This window comes from Somniosus microcephalus, chromosome 4, assembly GCF_052327205.1.
Source record: "Somniosus microcephalus isolate GS21.2 chromosome 4, FLI_Smic_1.0, whole genome shotgun sequence".
NCBI classification, from domain to species: Eukaryota; Metazoa; Chordata; class Chondrichthyes; order Squaliformes; family Somniosidae; genus Somniosus; species Somniosus microcephalus.
The window spans coordinates 58330047-58346823 of record NC_140990.1 but is presented as its reverse complement, the minus strand read 5'-3'; the positions used below and the strand labels follow the sequence as shown (position 1 = coordinate 58346823).

Genomic DNA, 16777 nt, shown 5'->3' with positions numbered 1-16777 from the left:
GAGCAGGGGAGTTCTCCCTGGAGTCCTGGCCAACATTTCTCCCTGAACCAACATCACTAAAACAGATTATCTGGTCATTATCACAGTGCTGTCTGTGGGATCTTGCTGTGCACAAATTGGCTGCTGCATTTCCTACATTACAACAGTGACTGCTCTTCAAAAGTACTTCATTGGCTGTAAAGTGCTTTGGGATGTCCTGAAGTTGTGAAAGGTGCTGTATGAATACAAGTCTTTCTTTAACAAAGGAGAAAAGGCCCCAAAATGGAACAGTCGGTAACAGGATATCAATTAGTCTCCTCTTATCTTAGAGACATCAAGGACTCGATATAAAGTGTGTTTGAAACAAAGCAGATTTATTTGACTTATTTCCAGAATGTTAAACTCCAGCCCAATTAGAAACGTTACTAACATCAGCAGAACAAACCCCAACTGTCAGAATGAACATGGTTCAGTCCTGGATGTGATTAACAGCAGCAATAACAGCAGAATCCAACCCCTGCAGTCACTTGTGAACTCGCTGGTGTCTCAGCAGGTGAGATTAGCGAGTGAATCCCTTCCCACACACGGAGCAGGTGAACGGCCTCTCCCTGGTGTGAACTCGCTGGTGTCTCAGCAGACTGGAGTGCCGAGTGAATCCCTTCCCACACACAGAGCAGGTGAACAGCCTCTCCCCAATGTGAACTCGCTGGTGTCTCAGCAGGTGCGAGCTGTACAGAGCTCTGGTTAGAACCCATCTGGAGTATTGCATTCAGATCTGGGCACCGCACCTCAGGAAGGATATATTGGCATCGGAGAGAGGTTGCGGCGCAGATTCACCAGAATGATATCGGTGTAAAAGGGTTAAATTTTCTTCAAAAAACTCAAGCAGGTTTGTAGGACGTGACCCAGCCCACGTAACATCAGGAGGCGGGTCATTGTTTCCGAGGCAGCAGGGGAGTCACAACCACAAACAGAGGCGGGCAAATGGAATCTGCCGTTTGCTGCATCAATGTGTCTGGCTCTGTTCCATGGAGGAGCCGCCAGATTTCCAGTTTCACCCACCCCCCACCCTCCGATCTGCAAGCTCCCTGTCAGCCCTGGTTTAGTGGTTGGAGCTAGATATTGCACAGATGAGGCCCGGCCATCAGAATGGCTGGGTCCTCTCACCAAGGACATTGGACAGGCAGCACCATTGCACCGCTCGCCCGATGTCCACCCAGAATGAAAATCAGCCCCAAGAAGTCTAAGCTCAGCAATCTCAGCAACGTCAAACACATCCGAGATCCCCGATCAGCTGCAAGAGAAGGATCGACATTCCATTCTTGCCCGTTGCAATTGAGCCTTTCTTTGAAAATGAGCCTGACTGAATGATCTGATCTGTGATATTTAATGGACTTGGGAAGCCAATCATATTTGGTAATATGAAACTGAACCCTGTATTTACTGAAAATATCAAATGTACCTTATTCAGCTGACTGATGCATCTCAATGGCAAGAGCATTGCGATAATATAGGTTTGCAAATCAGAGCTGAATTTGATATTTCCAATAAAATCAACCTCAATGTTTCACAAATCCAAGATGTTCCAAGAGTTTTCAATGCGGAGGACCAGACTGGATGGTGATAAATATTTGGACATCTCCAAGCACATTGCCTGACACTAGATTGTCCTCCACATTACAAGCTGTCTTATCCTCTTCAGCAATGCACATCTTCAAATGAGAGAAAAGGTCATCGTGTGTCTGTGTTTCTTCCTGCACAATGGACCTCCAGTTTGTTCCCATTTGCTCACTGCATGTGAAGAGATCACTGCTTTGCTGTCAGTTCACAGGCTAAATGTCAGAATTAAAGCAATTGTGGTGATAAGAGTAGCTGGAACATTATTAAGGATCAAAACCAAACTATTGTCAGGAGAAATTTGCTTGGGTTGTGTTTGGAAACAGCAGGGGGTGATTCTAACCTCACGCACCCGGCAGGAAACTAATGCGATCAGATCGGCCGCTTGTTTTACACCCCGCCCGATTTCACTTTCGATTGAAATCATTGGAGAGCAAAATCGGGGAAGGTGTAAAATGGGCAGGAAATTCAATCCCGTCAGGTGGGGGAGGTTCAAATTACCCCCAGCATATCTGAACTAGAAGGACAACTACTAAAAATGGCCAAAAGAACAATAAAATAATGATGGAAACAGCCTGAGCAGTTCCGCAGCAACACGAATCCCCAAATGGGAAGCTTTCTGCTTTTCAACCTCGTACACTATTTATCTACAAAGTACATTTCTAATTATCATCAACAGCAAGCTGTAATATCACTTACTGGAATATGATTGTTTGACTCAGTAAGAGTTTAGCCAAAGAACTACCTGCATTTATTTTACAAATATAGTATTTTCTTACTTTAAGCAAACCCTTTGAAGTTTTCTTTTGCCCTTTTATTTTTTGTTGTGTGTGTTTTTTTCTCTTTCGGTCCCTGCACACAACCAAAGCATTCTCAGCTGAGGGAACAGGTGGGCAGCTTGCTCTGACCCTGCCGTTCTACTGTGACCCGTGGGGTCTCACCCTCCAAATACACTTCCTTGTGGGAACACGCTCTCTTTCTGTTGACCCCCCTCTTTCTTCCCAACAGTCCAGTGGAGATTAAGGATTTGCAGTGTGAGGGAGAATGGGCAAAAACCCACATCCCACCATTCTTTGGTGCCATTTGTTGAGCTGGCATGCTGTGCCCATCTCCGTTAATGACTTCTGATGTCCTTCAGTTTTTTGAAGCAGAAACAGTGTCCACAAAGAGCTACCTGTGCTTCAAAAGACTCGAGCCGCTCGGCCAAACAGCCACGTGGACTTTCAGTCCAACATATAATCCATCGATCGATCGATCACTCATTTCATTCATTTAGTTATGGCAGATTTTACTATCTTACACCACATTCTGTTTATTTAAGATAGTATCTGAGGACTATCTGAATTTATGTTGATAAATTATTGGGAGGGTAGAAGTGGTGCGATGCTCGACACTAAGAGCCGGACTGTTTCCGATTCACCAATTGAACACTTTGCTCTCACCAACATGCACAGTCCCTTTAAATATGCTGCGTGGTTTCTCTCCCAGCGGCAGGAGCTGGTGAGCGGCCAGCACGGGGCCTCACCATTGCTGTGCCACCGTGCAGCCGCGCACCTTAGGGGCAACATTGGTGTGCGGCCCTCAACAGCTCACCACAACTTGTTAAGTGGCCCTCCAGCCCAAATCATTGCCCACCCCTGCCCGAAACCATCTTCAACGGGATTCTGCCTCCTGACGGAGCTGGGAAAGATTTTGCCATTATTACCACAATTGAGCACCATCTTCTTTTCCAAAGATCTCTGAGCTTCTCTAATGGCTGCTTTTGTCTCCCTCAATTGTGGGTGATATTTCTCTCTATTCTCCTGTAAACTGAATTGCTCTTGATCTTAACTGGGTTCAATGTAAAACAGTTCAGGGAGTCAGGCATCATTCACCCCTAGACCTACGCTGGTCGGTGAAACCCCAGATGGATCCTCAGTAAGGCTTCCTCTGGTTCCTCGCCATATATTTGTCAGGATACCAAAACCCAGCTTTCTTACCGTCCACTCCTGGAGGCCCCACTCCCTGAGCCTACAACCTTCAGCAGGGTCAGTGGTGGAGTTCCACAGCAGGAGTGAACCCAACTGTTAGAGTGAACATGATTCAGTCCTGGATTTGATTAACAGCAGCAATAACAGCAGAATCCAACCCCTGCTGTCACTTGTGAACTCGCTGGTGTGTCAGCAGGTTGTATGACCGAGTGAATCCCTTCCCACACTCGGAACAGGTGAATGGCCTCTCCCCAGTGTGAGTGCGCTGGTGTCTCAGCAGGATGGAGCTCTGAGTGACTCCCTTCCCACACACTGAACAGGTGAATGGCCTCTCCCCAGTGTGAGTGCACTGGTGTCTCAGCAGGATGGAGCTCTGAGTGACTCCCTTCCCACACACTGAACAGGTGAACGGCCTCTCCCTAGAGTGAACTCGCTGGTGTTCCAGCAGGTTGGAGCTCTGAGTGACTCCCTTCCCACACACTGAACAGGTGAATGGCCTCTCCCCAGTGTGAGTGCGCTGGTGTCTCAGCAGGATGGAGCTCTGAGTGACTCCCTTCCCACACACTGAGCAGGTGAACGGCCTCTCCCTAGAGTGAACTCGCTGGTGTGTCAGTAGGTGGGATGAATTTGTGAATCCCTTCCCACACACAGAACAGGTGAATGGCCTCTCCGCGGTGTGAACTTGCTGGTGTGTCAGTAGGTGGAATGAATTTGTTTATCCCTTCCCATACACGGAGCAGGTGAACGTTCTCTCCCCAGTGTGAACTCGCTGGTGTGTCAGTAGGTGGGATGAATTTGTGAATCCCTTCCCACACACGGAACAGGTGAATGGCCTCTACCCGGTGTGAACTTGCTGGTGTGTCTGTAGGTGGAATGAATTTGTTTATCCCTTCACATACACGGAGCAGGTGAACGCCCTCTCCCCAGTGTGAACTCGCTGGTGTGTCAGAAGGGTGGTTGAATTCATGAATCCTTTTCCACACTCAGAGCAGGTGAATGGCCTCTCCCCAGAATGAATTCACTGGTGTGTCAGCAGATCCCTTTTGCTTTTAAAACTCTTCTCACAGTCAGAACATTTAAAAGGTCTCATGTTTGTCTGAACAAGTTGGTGTCTCAGTAGCTGGGATGACTGAGTGAATCCCTTCCCACACACGGCGCAGGTGAACGGTGTAGTGTATGTACCCGTCTACCTTTAAGAGAACTATTGTATGTAACCGTTCACCTTTAAGAGAACTACTTTAGGTGTGGCACTACTTGTTTGGCTTCTGTATACTGTAATACCGACGGTGACCACACCGGTATATAAGTGTTGTGGCATGATTCCTTGGGCAGATTCGCCCTGACCTTCGAATAGTAAAGACCTGTTTGTTTGTTATTCCTGAAGTCTGTGTCGTTATTAACTGTACAACCCACAGACTTTACAGTGGCGACGAGTCCGATCGGCAAGACTACCAAAGCAACTAAAGAGCGTCGAAGAGAGGCAACCGCCCTCGTCGTTCTGCTGGAAGAAAACACGAGGCTGCAGCAATAGAAAGGAGGAAGACTTTAGCAACAAAAGCTTCCATCAGCAACAGGCACTGACTACCCTTCTACCACGGTGCGGAGTGAGCCGATCAGCAGGAAACAAGGCGGCCGCGGAGACTGTGAGTAGGGAAAAGTGTAACAAAATCCGAAGGATAAGGGCTGTGCACTCGACCACGGTCGAGGGGGAGCAGAGCTGGCCAGGAAGGCGGGTCCAACGGCGTCGTGAGATAGCCGGACCGCGATCGGCGGGAAAAGCCGGGCAGCGACCGAAGCCACGAAGCGCTGAGACCGGGAGCGTAGGCGCGGGAAGAGAGAAACTCAGCCGCAGCCGGGGAGGGAAGCACCGGACTGCGTGAGGGCTGGGAGGCGAATGGGAGCCGGGCATGTGGGAGAGGCAGAGCCGACCAAAGGAGGCTGCGCGAGAGCCAGCCCAGCGGCTGAACTGTTCTCCACCAACGGGGTACCCAGCGCCGGTAGAGCCGAACGTGGGGGAGAGAGAGACAGAGCCGAGCAAGGGGAGAGAGACTGCGCGAGAGCCAGTCCAGCGGCTGAACTGTTCTCTGTGAACGGGGTACCCAGCGCCGGTAGAGCCGTGCGAGCGGGAGAGAAAGACAGAGCCGAGTAAGGGGAGCTGTGCAGAAGCCAGCCAGTGGCTGAACCTGTCCGCTGTGGGGAAAGCGTACCCCTCCCACCAGGGAAGAAACACGGGAAGCCGCCATTAGGCGGAGAAGACGACAGACGCGGGAGACCGCCATTGAAGGGGCGGGGAGAGAAGGAAAGAGCGGGAAACTGCCATTTTCGCGGGAAAAACCGCCATCTTAGAAATAAATAAATAATAAATAAGAATTTAAAGAAATACTTGTGCTGCTCCCAAGGAAAGGAAGATGCCTAAGCGAGGGAATATTAACGATTTTAATTCTGAGATAGAAGACTGGGCCACGCACGTGGAATACATCGAGATCTATTGTGAAGCCAACAAAATAGAGGAAGACGACAAAGCGATAACATTGCTAAACTCGATGGGCGCAAAGACATACGGGCTCTTGAAGCATCTACTAGCACCAGCTAAACCGGTGGATCAGACTTTCGAAGGGATTGTGGCTGTTCTGAAGGACCACTTGAACCCCACACCGTTGATGTTGGCTGAACGATTCAAATTCTATGCAAGAACGCAACGGAAAGACGAAAGCAACGCGGAATATTTGGTCGAACTGCATAGGCTAGCGAAATGCTGCCAGTTCGGAGGGAATCTGACAGAGGCACTGCGAGACAAGTTCGTATGCGGATTGTCCAAGGAAGGGACACAAAAGCGACTACTCGAAGAGAACGACCTCATACTTGACAGGGCTGTCCTTATAGCCGCATCGCACGAAGCCGCAGCGAAAGGAACGGCGGAAATGCAGCTAAAGGCGGCGGCACTCGGGGTGGACCAAATTACCTCAAGTACAACAAAATGCTATCGTTGTGAGAAGACAACACACGACCAGAATCAATGCTGGTTTAAGAACCAAGAATGTAGGAAATGTGGCAAACTGGGTCACATCGCTAAGGTATGCCGGTCAGGGAAGAAGACCAACAACCAAAGGAAGCCACCACAAGAAAAGTACAACAAGGTACACAAGGTGGCTGAGAAGAGTTCAGACGAACAGAATTCAGACTCAGACCCAAACAGCCAGGAGCTGGGTAGTCTGAGAATTCACAATGTGAGTAAGGAAGCTGACCTACAAACTATCTGGGTCATACTAAAAATAGCTGGAGTCCAAGTAAGAATGGAGTTGGACACTGGATCAGCTCTATCAATCATAAATCGAAGGGACTACCACCGGCTATTCTCTCACATACCCTTAAGAAATACCAAGTTCGTATTGCAGACATACACGGGGCATAAGGTATACCCCATGGGGAAGATAAGAGTCAAGGTGAGAGATAGGGGTAAAGAACACCCAAGAATGAACTTGTACGTATTATCTGAGGGAGGACCACCACTTCTAGGACGAGAGTGGATCAAGAAAATAGACATGGAATGGCACTATCTAAAAGCCATAATGAGTGAGGACTCGGTGCAAGCTATCAGCTCAGATTCTGAAACGGATGACGATAAGACCAACTCAAATGTGGAAGACAAGGCTAAAATGAACTTGCCGACTATGGTGGAGAAAACGAAGACATGCATAAAGGCTTATGCTACCGAGAAGAATAAAGCTTCAGAGCAGAACTCCAGTTTGACAGAGAATTCTGAGCCTGTTCAAGTTAAGGACTTATCCACGATGGAAGAACACCGAACTCGGACTCAAACTTATTTCAAAGTACGACAACAATTAGAACAGTTGAGTTACCGTCTCGTACAAGAGATGAAAACAATGGAAAAGTTCTGGGACACCGAATGGGAGAACCTGGAAAGACAGCAGAGGCAGCTAGCTCAAGCAAAGAGCGACCATAGAGCCATCGTGACCAATTACCGATCACATCTCCCTTATGATGTTCAGGAGTTAGAATATTTGCATGATCTAGAGATACAGCATAAAGGCAAACCACGCTACACTGAGGATTTTGTTCTGCAATTGGAGACGGAGCTAGTGCAAGCAAGGTTAAGAGAAGCTGAATCGCAGTGTGCACTTAAAGATATGCAGAAAAAAATCTTGGACATGGAAAAGAGAAACGCTTCTTTACCTGATGTGAATAATGTGGCCATGTTGCAAGAGGAGCTTATAGGGGTGAAACTGAAAGAAGCTAAGCAAAGGATGTTGGAACTTGAAACACAGAACCAAATCAGCAGTAACCAGCTATGTCGAGCAGAGAAGGAGTGCTATGGTCTACATGAGAAGGTGCAATATCTCTCAGCCCAGAATAAGGGACTACTCACTCAGTTAAATGAAAGTAATCAGAAAATGGCTGAGATAGACTGCAGGAATAAAGAAGATTTGATGGCAGTGAGACTTCGAGAGGCAGATAGCATAGCAGCCTTGGCTGAACTCCAACAGGAAATTGCGAAAGAAGCAAATGAAGAGGAATCTTCAGGAAGCCAGGATGTTACTCCAGTTCTTCTCTACGACTCCTTACAAGCAGAGTGTGAGAAGTTGAAAGAACAGTATGAACAGGCCCAGGCTACAATTCTGGAGGGGGTTAACTCGGCAACCTCCGAAAAGCTAGTTTCAGTAGAAGCATATGAACAACTAAAGGTTGAACATGAGCAAGAAGTCCAAAGGCTGCAGGAAATTCTTGATGAGCTCAAGGCCAAGACAGACTCATCGGTAGAAGTTCCATCCATAAATGAGAAAATAGAGGTGAAAGACATGGCAGAACATGAAAGACAAGATGTCCAAGAACTCATAAAAATATTGAAGGAAACCCAAGACAAATATGAGGCGGCAATGTCCGAGGTTCAACAACTTGAAGAACAGATTCAACTGGGAATTCTTTCAGTGGAAGAAAAGGAAACTGTAAGAAACACAGAGACTGTAAGAATGGTCCCTGAACATGAGCTAGAGAGCATCAGGGCGCAACTTTTCCGAGCGCTGAAAGCCAAAGTACAAGAGGAACAGAAGGTGGAAGCATTGGAGGAAAAGGTGGATGAAATGGAGAAGACTCTGATCCACAGTGTTCCCGTGGAAGAGTTAACGGTCAGCCAACTCCTTCATATGCTGAGGGAAAAGACTCTGCAATGGGAACAATCTGAACACGAGCTTCAATCTTCAACGGGAAGGAGTTCGGAGCTCTCAAAAGTTTGGGAAATAGCTGAGGTTGCAAAACAGACTTTACTGGGATGCCAAAAGTACGCTGAATCGCGTCTATGTGAACAACAGAATGTTGAAACAGCTGCTCCAGTAGAAGGATTGAATAGCCCGATCAATCAATCCCCGAGGGAAGGGGAAGTGTTGAAATCACAAATGAGGTCATTAGTGAAGGATTTGCAGGAAACCCAGGAAGAGCGGGTTGAAGATGAATGCATGAAGAAGTCTTTTCAAGAAAGGTGTCTAGGGAAGGAACCACAGTCAGCTAACGTCCAGATGGGTAAGGAGGAAGTAGAAGGCCCTCTCGCTGGCCTAACTCAGGACGAACCCAAATATTACCATGACCTGTTGAGTGACACTGAATATTACGAGGATGTAGTCTGCCCAGTTTGTGATGAAAACTCCCAAAGTGCCGAAATCAGGATGAAGCACTTAAAGTCGAAGGAACATAGAGAGTTGGTGGCGCTACAGCTGGCAGCTGATAAGGGAGCCCCGAGAGTCTCCAAAAAGCAGAAAAGAAAAAGAAGAAGCAGAAGATGATAACTATCGCAAATATTATCACTTCTACCAGATCATGCGTGGACCCTACGAAAGGAGTTAAATCAGTTGGGAAGTAGGAAAATATCAAGGCAACCCAGTTGTTGTAAAAGTCAGCACTGCTGGTTCAGCAGGACGAAAGTTCAAGCTGTTACGTCAAGAAAAGGATATGGAGGAGTCACGCTAGCAATGTGAACCATCTACACCAAAGAGATGTTGTTCGGACCGAGTCAAGATCAGAGACTGAATCTGTGAACTGTTCCCGCAGAGACTGAACCTGTGAACTGTTTCCCACCGAGACTATGTCTGTAAATTGTTTTATATGAAGTTGAAGATATGTTATGTTTAATGGGGACTCTGTATGTAATAAGCTAAAAAGGGAGGATTGTAGTGTATGTACCCGTCTACCTTTAAGAGAACTATTGTATGTAACCGTTCACCTTTAAGAGAACTACTTTAGGTGTGGCACTACTTGTTTGGCTTCTGTATACTGTAATACCGACGGTGACCACACCGGTATATAAGTGTTGTGGTATGATTCCTTGGGCAGATTCGCCCTGACCTTCGAATAGTAAAGACCTGTTTGTTTGTTATTCCTGAAGTCTGTGTCGTTATTAACTGTACAACCCACAGACTTTACAAACGGCCTCTCCCCAGTGTGAACTCGTTGGTGTGTCAGCAGGTCACTTGACTGAGTGAATCCATTCCCACACACAGAGCAGGTGAATGGCCTCTCCCTGGTGTGACTGCGTCGATGAATTTCCAGCTTAGACGGGCAATCAAATCCTTTCCCACAGTCCCCACATTTCCACGGTTTCTCCCCGGTGTGACTGCGCTTGTGTTTCGCCAGGCCAGAGGATTGACTGAATCCTCGTCCACACACAGAACACGTGTACGGTTTCTCTCCGCTGTGAATGGTGCTTTTTGCTTCCATGTTATGTTTGATGATATTCAGGTCCTGATGAATAGAGTGACTCTGTCAGATCTTGATGTGATGTTTGAGTTAAGTTTCCCATCTACAAATCCTCCCCTTCTAATGCCCTGTAAAATGAATATAAAACAGGAAAAAGGGAGCGTGAGAGAAAACCCACAAAAACACAAAGACAGGTTGTGAAATTGAGCTCAATGAATCTGGGAATTTGTGGGGCCGGCACTAGAAAAAAAGTAACGATGAAAGCTGCCGGATTGTCATTAAAATCCCAACTGGTTCATTGATGTCCCTCAGGGATATGGGGATCGGGCGGGAAAGTCAAATTGAGGTCGAAGATCAGCCATGATCTCATTGAATGGCGGAGCAGGCTCGAGGGGCCGTATGGCCTACTCCTGCTCCTAATTCTTGTGTTCTTATGGAAGGGAACCTGCCACCCTACCTGTCCCACGACTTCTACCACCTAGAAGGAAAAGGGCAGCAGGTGCATGGGCACACCATCATCTGCAAGTGACACACCAGCCTGACTTGGACATAGATCGTCGTTCCTTCATTGTCACTGGGTCAAAATCCTGGAACTCCGTCCCTAACAGCACTGTGGGAGCACCTTCACAACACGGACTGCAATGGTTCAAGAAGGTGGCTCACCACCACCTTCTCAAAGGCAACTAGGGATGGGTAATAAATGCCGGCCTTACCAGCGATGCCCACATCCCAAGAATGAATTAAAAATCTGCATATGTAAAATAGATTAAAAGCCTTTACAGAAACACTTGTTCCTGAAACAATATTCTTCCAGGGCAGGTGTCGGGCAGCAACTTTTTATTTTGGCCGACTGCCAGCACCTGCCCTCTTCCCCTTTCTTCTTCGGGGTGCCGGCCGCGATCGCTCAGCCCGGCGCTCCTCTTGATCCGACACCCCGCTCCCCGGTGGTCCAGCAGGGCCCCGGTGTGCGCAGTGCTAGGCCCCTCTGCTTTAATCGGGGAGGGAGGTCTGCTATGACATGGTGCTATGTGCCGACGGGCATGGTGCTGTTACACGAAGTGCCGTGAAATTCACTGGTAGCGCCCCAAGAGGGAGGGGAGTGCTTCCAGTAGCACCCCGCCTCCTGCCTGGGGCGCTACCACTGAATTTAATGCACAGGGGCGCTAACTTTTTCGGGGCTAAAATTAGCCCCGGCGACGTTAGCGACCCAAAGGGGTCACCACTGAATTTTTCCCCCTAAGAGTCTAAATGGGCTGGAGGAGCAGAGGGATCCAGGGATACAGATACACAAATCACTAAAAGTAGCGACACACGTTAATAAGGCCATTAAAAAAAAGCACTGTGTCCATTCCTAAAGGAGCCTTCTGTTCTGTGCCTAGGAGCTCTGAACCATGGCAGAGAGCGGCTGGGACACGTTTCTCACACGCCTCGAGATAAACCCGCACGGAGACTTTGCTGTCAGTGAAGAGAGACGAGAAAGACCAAGGTGCCATTTGCCCCTCTCAGTGTGGCCCTGAAGGACTGTGTCCAGGCTGAAGTTCTGTTCCTGCCGTACGATCCTCCCCCAGATTGTCCTTTCTGAGCTCCAGCCAGGTGATGCTAAACACTCAGGTGGGAAAGAAGAAAATCTACAACAATGTGTTTAAAACAAAGCTGGTTTATTTGGCATTGATCCAGAATATTGGCCCAGTAATTCCGTTCCAAACGTGTGAGTACGGTCGGGGTACTCACGCGTCTGGCCGGAGGAAATGCCGGTTTTCAGCATGCACAGCGCATGCGGGGAAAACCGGCATTTCCTGTCCTCTGAACGAAGGGGTTCAGAGGCACAGTGCGTGCGACTGCACAGGCAGCGCGTGCGCAGTGAACTTCGTCGATTTCATTCATGGATTCAGTGAGGTTAAGTTCTTACAACTTACACATGAAAAAAACACGTGTAAAGTTGCTCCAGAGGCTGCAGAGGAAGATATATTTTATCGTGGAGCTTCTGAAAGGCAATATTTTTGTTTGGGAAAGGGGGGAAAGTTATTTTAAGAAATGCTGAGGTAAGTTTTAAAGTTTATTTTTGTTTTTTAAAACGGGTTTTCAGTACTGTAGTTAGAAGGAGCAATTGTGGCTATGTGAATTGAATTTGCTGTGTTTATTAAATGTGAAAATGACTCCAACATTTTTAAGAAAGAAACTTTTCATCAGTAATATATTCTTTTAAGTAATTATGTATGTATGTCCGTATATATTCCTTTACGTATATGTATGTATGTATATATTCCTTTACTTATGTGTATGAATGTATGTATTTAATTATGATTTTCCAATAAGTTACTTTCTCTGAAAGTCATAATTAAATACATACATTCATACACATAATTAAAGGAATATATACATACATATACGCAAAGGAATATATACAGACATACATACATAATTACTTAAAAGAATATATTACTGATGAAAAGTTTCTTTCTTAAAAATGTTGGAGTAATTTTCACATTTAATAAACACAGCAAATTCAATTCACATAGCCACAATTGCTCCTTCTACCTACAGTACTGAAAACCTGTTTTAAAAAACAAAAATAAACGTTAAAACTTACCTCAGCATTTCTTAAAATAACTTTCCTCCCTTTCCCAAACAAAAATATTGCCTTTCAGAAGCTCCACGATAAAATATATCTTCCTCCGCAGCCTCTGGAGCAACTGTACTCATGCTTTTTTCATGTGTAAGTTGTAAGGACTTAACCTCACTGAAAGCATGAATGAAACCGGCGAATTTTACTGCGCACGCGCTGCCTGTGCAGTCGCACGCGTTCTGCCTCTGAACCCCTTCGTTCAGAGGACAGGAAATGCTGGTTTTCCCCGCATGCGCTGTGCATGCTGAAAACCGGCATTTCCTCCGGCCAGACACGTGAGTACCCCAACCGTACTCACGCGTTTGGAACGGAATTACTGGGCCAACATTTTACATGTCAATAAAATGAAAAATTTAACAATTGCACGATTTTCCCCCTCGCATCTGCGACTGAGGGTCCAAGGAGGTGCATTGCGCAAGAGGTCATCGTCGTACGTATCCTCACACTGTTCCCTTTCTGGAACTGTATGAAGTGGTGGAAGGATTTCTGGCCACGTTAACGCTCATTCCGTGACTGTAACCATCTTCATACCAGCCATTAGGGTGGTTAGTCCTATGGCGTGAGGGTTTTACGGGCTCCCACAACCCATCTGAGGGGGGGGGCCACCCACACCCACGGACGCAAGTATCCCGCTGGATGCCCACCCAGAATTTATAGTTGGAGCTCCGACTCCACTTGCCGGGACTGTCTGGAGCGGGGTTCGAAACCCTACTCCTTCTGGCCCAGCGGCGGGGATGCTTACCGCTACGCAAAAGGCCCACCCCGTGCAAAAGGTGACACCCATACATTTCCTGCGCCTTTTCCCTCCCCGTGACTGGAGCCCTATGCTGCCACTTGAAAGACCAAGCTATCATCTGTCCTTTATGCGGCGCCTTTGACTTCTCATTACCAATGATGAGCAGGTGCTGCGCCTCCACCTCCTTGAGGAGATTGCTGAGGTCATCATCAGTTCAATTGTGAGTTCTTTTAATGCCGTGAATTGTGCACATTCCAGCCATTTCATGTTGCTAATCGGATTGGGCCTTTGGCATAGCGGTAGGATCCCCGCCGCTGGGCCAGACTGGGTAGGGTTTCGAACCCCGCTCCAGACAGTCCCAGCAAGTGGAGTCGGAGCTCCGGCTCTAAATTCTGGGTTGACATCCAGTGGGATATTTGCGTCCGTCTGTGTGGGTGGCCCCCCCTGTATGGGTTGTGGGAGCCCGTAAAACCCTCCCGCCATAGGACTAACCACCCTAATGGCTGGTTCAAAGATGGTTACGGTCACGGAATGAGCATTAATCATGACCATAAATCCTTCCACCACTTAATACCGTTCCCCAAAGGGAACAGTGTGAAGACACGTATGACGACGACGTTGCTAAATAAATAAATGGAATAAAAAACATTCTTTTAGGGCTTTTAAAAGTCTTTAAATTGCTTTAATTCTGTTTAAAACTACTTCAGATTCTTCAAAATAATGTAAACGTTTTTAAAAGTTTATAAAAGTTGCCAAAAGCTTCATAAAAATACCAAAAACCTATTTAAAATGCTGCTTTGCATGTAAAAATGCTTTTCAGCTTGTGAGAAACATTGGGGGCGTGTCCTATTAAACTGAGACCTCAAGGGGCGTGTCTGAGTTGCACAGCACGCTACAGGCTTCGCGCTGGCTGCACTCCTGGGCGGCGTGACATCAGACGCTGCCCGGGATTCTTCAGTTTAAAAAAGGAATTCCAGGCATCCCTGGAGGTGAACGGCAGGCGCGTCGGGTAAGTGCAGATCGGGGGCTTGCACGCGCGGCAAGCCCCCGACCCGAATTTCTGCCCCATTAAACTCCAGCCCAGTTACAGGGGTTATTAACATCAGCAGAACCAAACTCCAACTTTCAGAATGAACATGGTTCAGTCCTGGATGTGATTAACAGCAGCAATAACAGCAGAATCCAACCTCTGCAGTCACTTGTGAACTCGCTGGTGTGTCAGCAGGGTGGATGACCGATTGAATCCCTTCCCACACACGGAGCAGCTGAAAGGACTCTCCCCAGTGTGAACTCGCTGGTGTATCAACAGGATGCATGACTGAGTGAATTCCTTCCCACACACGGAGCAGGTGAACGGTCTCTCCCGGTGTGAGTGCGCTGGTGTCCAGTGAGTTCAGATGACTGCCTGAACCCAGTCCCGCAGTGAGAGCACCCGAATGGCCTCTCCCCAGTGTGAACACGTTGATGGCATGTCAGTTCCCCGGAACTTTTATAGCACTTCCCACACTCAGGGCAGGTGAACGGCCTCACCGCAGTGTGAACTCGCTGGTGTCTCAGCAGATGCGCTTTGCTTTTAAATCTCTTCTCACAGTCAGAACATATAAAAGGTCTCTTATCAGTGTGAACAAGTTGGTGTGCAAGCAGCTGGGATGAACGAGTGAAACACATCCCACACTCAGAGCAGGTGAACGAGCTCTCCCCAGTGTGAACTCGCTGGTGTGTCTGAAGGTCAGATGACTGAGTGAATCCTGTCCCACATTCGAAGCAGGTGAATGGCCTCTCCACAGTGTGAACTCGCTGGTGTTTCAGCAGGGTGGATGACTGAGTGAATCTCATTCCACACACAGAGCAGGTGAACTGCCTCTCTCCAGTGTGAACTCGCTGGTGTACCGTGAGTTAAGATGACCACCTGAACCCAGTCCTGCAGTGAGAGCAGCTGAACGGTCTCTCCCTAGTGTGAACATGTTGATGGCATATCAGTTCCCCAGAACTTTTATAGCACATCCCGCAGTCCGGGCATTTAAAAGGTCTCTCATCAGTGTGAACTTGCTGGTGATTAAGCAGGTTGGATGACTGATTGAATCCCTTCCCACACATGTAACAGGTGAACAATCTCTCCCCAGTGTGAACTCGCAGTTGTCTGAGTAGGTGAGATGAATTAGTGAAATCTTACCCACACTCAGGGCAGGTGACCAGCCTCTCCCCAGTGTGACAGCGCTTGTGTGTTGATAGGCCAGAGGATCGGTTGAAGCCTCGTCCACACACAGAACATGTGTACGGTTTCTCCCCGCTGTGAACGGTGCTTTTTGTTTCCATATTCAAAGGCTGATGATATTCATGTCCTGATGAATCGAGTGACTCTGTCAGATCTTGATGTGATGTTTGGTTTAAGTTTCCCATCTGCAAATCCTCCCTTTCTAATACCCTGTCAAATGAATTTAAAACAGGAAAAAGGAAGTGAGAGAGATCCCACAAAAAGAGGCAGGTTGTGAAATTGAGCTCAATGGATCTGGTAATTTGTGGGGCTGGCACGAGAAAAAAGTGACCATGAAAGCTGCTGGATTGTCATAAAATCCCACTGGTTCACTAGTTCACTGGAACCCACCACCCGATCTGGGCCTACACAAACATAGAAACATAGACATAGAAGATAGGAGCAGGAGTAGGCCATTCGGCCCTTCGAGCCTGCTCCGCCATTCAATGTGATCATGGCTGATCATCCAAATTCAGTACTCTGTCCCTGCCTTCTCCCCATATCCCTTGATCCCTTTAGCCTCAAGAAATATATCCAACTCTTTCTTGAATATATTTAATGAACTGGCCTCCACCGCCCTCTGTGGCAGAGAATTACACAGGTTCACCACTCTCTGGGTGAAGAAATTCCTCCTCATTTCAGTCCTAAATGGCTTACCCCTTATCCTTAGACTATGATGTTGTTTATAGACTACAGCTCAGCATTCAACACTATCGTCCCCAACAAGCTGGCCACCAAACTCCAAACTCTTGGCCTGAACACTTCCCTCTGCAACTGGACCCCGGACTTCCTAACAAACAGACCCCAGTCTGTCAAATTAGGCAACCACACCTCCCCCCCCGACCCTGAACACGGGGGCCCCACAAGGATGTGTGCTGAGCCCCCTCCTC

At 47.6% G+C, this 16777-nt stretch overlaps 1 pseudogene; it reads right to left on the bottom strand.

Annotated features, from left to right (window-relative positions):
• Positions 1-466: 466 nt before the first annotated feature.
• Positions 467-16777, bottom strand: part of LOC147118984 (uncharacterized) — a 56742-nt pseudogene continuing 40431 nt past the window's right edge.